We start from the raw sequence: 4625 nt of genomic DNA, 5'->3' as shown, positions 1-4625 counted from the left end.
AATCCACTTTTGGTGGAAAAAAGAGCTAGTTAAATTCAGCATCCATCAGATGGCTTTGGCTATCCCAAGGGGCCCCTCAGGGATCTCTCAATGGTCCATTAGCATTTTTGTAATGTCTTGATGAGAAGGAAAACATGTGGTCTGTGCTGCTCATAAGCAAGAACTGTGTAGCAGAGGACTGTGGAGTCTCTAATTCCTGGAGGGATTCTGTGACCACCTCCAAAAGCCCTAAGGACTTAAACAGCCTGCGCACAGTTGGGTCCTCTCCGAGAACAAGGGTCTCCATCAGATCCAGATCTGATCCCCCTAGAGATGAAGCAGCATCAAGTTTCAAGTTTATTAAAATTTTTGATTAATCACTTTGTCTTTTTTTTCAAAGCGATGAACATACATATATATAAATAGAAGTAGTTAATATTACAATATAAAAATAGAAATTAAAACATTAATTATATATGACCTTAAAAATTAATTTAAAAGAGAAAAAAAAGAAGAGAAAAAAAACAAAAACCTAAATACATATTTGACAAAACATGAGTAAAGGGAAAAGGGGATAAGAACTACAAAATATAATAAAAAGAAGGTTGGGGAAAAACATAAGGTAGGAATTTTTTTTTTTTTTAAATTATTGAATTATTGTGTTCCAGATTATAAGTTATTAATCAAAAGCGTCCTTAAAAAGGAACGTTTTTAAATTAATCTTGAATTTATCAATATCATGCTCTTTTCTTAGGTAGATTGGCAAGGAGTTCCATATTTGTGGAGCAGTAACAGAAAAGATAAATTGTCTTCTAGTATTTATAATTTTAAGAGATGGAATTGTCAGTAAATGCTGTTCGTTAGACCGCAATATTCTATTTTAAAAAACATTGCTTTAAAAGTAAGTAGACATATTTTATATGTTATTCTATGGGTTACTGGAAGCCAGTGAGCGTTCTTAAGAAGTGGCGTTACGTGATCAAATTTTTTTTTTTGTTGTTATTAGTTTAATGGCAGTATTTTGTATTATTTGTAACCGTCTTATTTCATTTTGTGCAATTCCCTTAAAAAGGGCATTGCAATAATCGATTTTGGAAATTATTAAAGAATGTGTAAGAATGTTTAATGATTTAGAACAAAGATATTGTGACAGTGAACGAATTTGACAGAGTCTATAGAATGATGCTTTGACGATACTGCCTATATGCTCATGAAAGGTTAATTTGCTGTCAAATATAACTCCTAGGATTTTAATACTGTTAACTAATTGTAAAGGAAAATTTTTTATAGTGGTGGGTGCACTAATTTTAGGAGTTTCTTTCCATGGAAAAAGTAATGTTTTTGTTTTTTCAATGTTAAGAGCCAACCTATTTATATCTAGCCATTGATGGATTTGTTCAAGTTTATTATTAATTAATATGATATCTGATGCTTTATTGGGATCTAAAGGATGCAGAAGTTGAATATCATCTGCATATGCGTAAACATGAAATCCTATAGATTGACAGACTGTCATCAAAGGTGCAAGAAAAATATTGAAAAGTAATGGAGACAAGATAGATCCTTGAGGAATACCATGGGAAGATAGTGAGCTTTCAGAATTTAAATTATTAAATGCAACTGTGGATGTACGATCTGTAAAATAAGATTTGAACCATGATAATACTTGTTCAGTAATGCCGATTGATTGCAGTCTGTCTAATAAAATATGATGGTCTATGGTGTCAAAGGCAGCAGAAAGGTCTATAGATATTAATAAAACTGATTGGTGGTGATCCAAGAAATAATGTATTGAAGAAGTCATTCCTATTAATGAATGTTCTGTGCTATGATATTGTCGAAATCCTGTTTGATTTGGATGAAGAACACTGGTTTTTTCAATAAATTCTGAAATTTGGTTAAACACAATCTTTTCCGTCAGTTTTGCCATAAAAGGGAGATTAGCTATTGGCCTATAATTTGAAACTTTTTCTGAACTAATCTTATGATCTTTAATGATAGGGCGAATAACAGCAGATTTCCAAGATTTAGGCATAATACTTTGTATTAGACTTTCATTTATTAATTTTAGGACGAAAGGACTGAAAATTTCAAAATATTTTTTTAGAATAAATGGAGGATTAGAATCTGCACTTGAGCTCTTAATATTAATGGATTTTAATGTCAATTCTAATTCGTTAAGACTGGGCAAGTTGAAGTGGGAACATGTTGAATTTGGCAAATTTGTGATAGTATGATCATGCTCGATATTGGGCTGCTGTTTTGTTAAAGATTTTCTAATGTTATTAATTTTTTCAGTGAAATAATCTGAGAGGTCTTGAGCTGTTGGTAAGGAACTATGAGCTTGTGTTTGCTGTATTTTTGTATTTGTTAATGAATTTACTAATGCATAAAGTGCTGATGGATTCTTAGCTTTTAATATTTTTCCTGAGTAAAATTTTGCTTTTGTTTGATTAATTTTTAATTTATATAATTTTGAGTGTTCTTTAAATAGTTGAGTATTTTCATGTGTTTTATTTTTTCTCCATTTACGTTCAATAGATCTAAGTTGTTTTTTCATAAGTGCTAGATCTGCTGTGTACCAAGGGTTTTGAATTTTTCTTGCTGAGATTATTTTAGTTTGTAGTGGAGCATGCTCATCTAGTAATGTATTTATAGATGTGGTCCATTGTGTTAATAAAATTTCAATGTCAGTATTTTTTGTATCAGAATAATCAAGCTTAAATGATGACCGAATTAATTCTGTGGTAAGACTACTGAGATCTCTAATATTAAGTGTCCGGTGTTCATAATGAAGCCTCCTGTGTGAAATGGAGAGTAATATCGAGATTAAGAAATGGTCAGACCATGGAACTGGATGTAATGAATTTATAATGTAATTTGAAGTCATGGAAATAGGAACTATTACCATATCCAATATATGACCGGCTTGATGAGTTGGTTGTGTCATTAGAAGATGTAAGTCCAAATTATTAATTTGAAAAAGTATGGTTTTATTATAATTAATAGCATCTCCTGCTACAGAGGAACCCAACTCGGACAGTAATGGCATATAGAGCCCTCTTCGTCCCAGTCTTCTTCAGACTGGATCTCCATATCTTGTGCATGACATTGCTGTTTAGGAATTGCGCACTTCGGGGGGGGGGGGGGGGGAGGAAGGGAGAAGGGAATCCCAGGCGCCAGCATGGCTGTGATCTCCGAGGGTTCCATGTGGCCCTTATTAATCATGTAAGCCTCAAACTCATATTAATGAATTCAGGGGGAAACCCCCGCCTAGGACATCCAGACGGCCCTTGCAGATGCTCACGAGCTCCTTTCTGGGGTTTTGCAGCCGCGGCATGGCTGTGCTCATCGTGAATGCACTCCCCAGCTCAAACCTGGACTTTTTCTGGGCCCTCGCACCATCTGGGCACTAACACCCCCAAGGTACTAGAGGAGGTTAAGCTAGCAGCTCCCCCCGTGCGGCACTTGGGACACAGACAATCTTCAGACAGCCATCCAGTGCAAATATAGTATGAATCCAAGGTACCCTGGTCTAAGGAGTCCATTACACCTGTTTTTAAGCAGACAGAAGCTTTTATTTTCAAATTGGGAAATCCAAGTTGGCCACCACAGCAGCAATTTTAGGGCCAAAATTGGAGCTACACTGGGGGAGCCTAGCGATTTTGGGATTTTAGAGGACGGGGACCCTCACTCTAACCCCAGAACTCCCCCCTCCCCAAATTTTGTTTTACAGGCTGTCAGCCTGTTACTCACTGTGCCATGCTGGGAGCTACTTGTGCTGAAGCTGCAGACAGTTTACAGGCAGAACTTCTGCCTCAACAAGCCTGGAATCCAGACTGCTTGTCGCTCAAGCCCAGTGAACTGGCCTTAGACCTCAATCCCCACCAGAACCTCACACACACATTCAGGGGGAGGAAAGAAGTTGGCCCAGATCCTGGAAAAACTGCCACAAAATCACTCAGCCTGTACTCAAGTCCACTGCGGACAGAACCTGGGGTGAGACGTGCTTCCAAGGGACCAGTCCCCGAGCTCTCGGACTGTTAGTGGAGGCTATCCAAGTGGGTGCACTACAAACCTTGGATACAGACCTCCAACATGAGAGTATGTGTTCTCTTGCAGCCAGAGATGTCCCAAGACAGGGATCCCAAGAGTGGAGGAGTGGCCTAGTGGTTAGAGCAACTGCCTCAGCACCCTGAGATTGTGAGTTCAATTCCCACTGTAGCTCTTTGTGATTCTGGGCAAGTCACTTAGCACTTTTCTGCTCCAGGTACAAAATAAGTATCTGTCTAAAATATGCAAACCACTTTGATTGAAACCACACAGAAAAAGCAGTATATCAAGTCCCATACCCTTTACCGAAAAGCCTCACTAGTGGTAAGCAAAACCAAATTTATATGAAAAAGAAACATGAGCAAAAAAAGACAGGCTCCTACCATCTCGCTTGTAGAAAGACAACTAAGGAATTAGAGGACAGCCTAGAAAGATGGGAGGTAGAGCAAAAGAATGCTAATGAGGCTCTCTACAAGAATTCTTGCAAGAAGGGGTTGACTACCTGAAAATTCAGGAATAAAGTGTCTGTTGGACTAGGAACATAATATTCTCAAAGACTGAAGTGCACATAGAAAGTTCTGCAAGTCTCCGTG

Source organism: Geotrypetes seraphini, chromosome 10 (assembly GCF_902459505.1).
Source record: "Geotrypetes seraphini chromosome 10, aGeoSer1.1, whole genome shotgun sequence".
Lineage (NCBI taxonomy): Eukaryota > Metazoa > Chordata > Amphibia > Gymnophiona > Dermophiidae > Geotrypetes > Geotrypetes seraphini.
The sequence above is the reverse complement of the archived record's forward strand: the minus strand, read 5'-3'. Positions refer to the sequence as shown.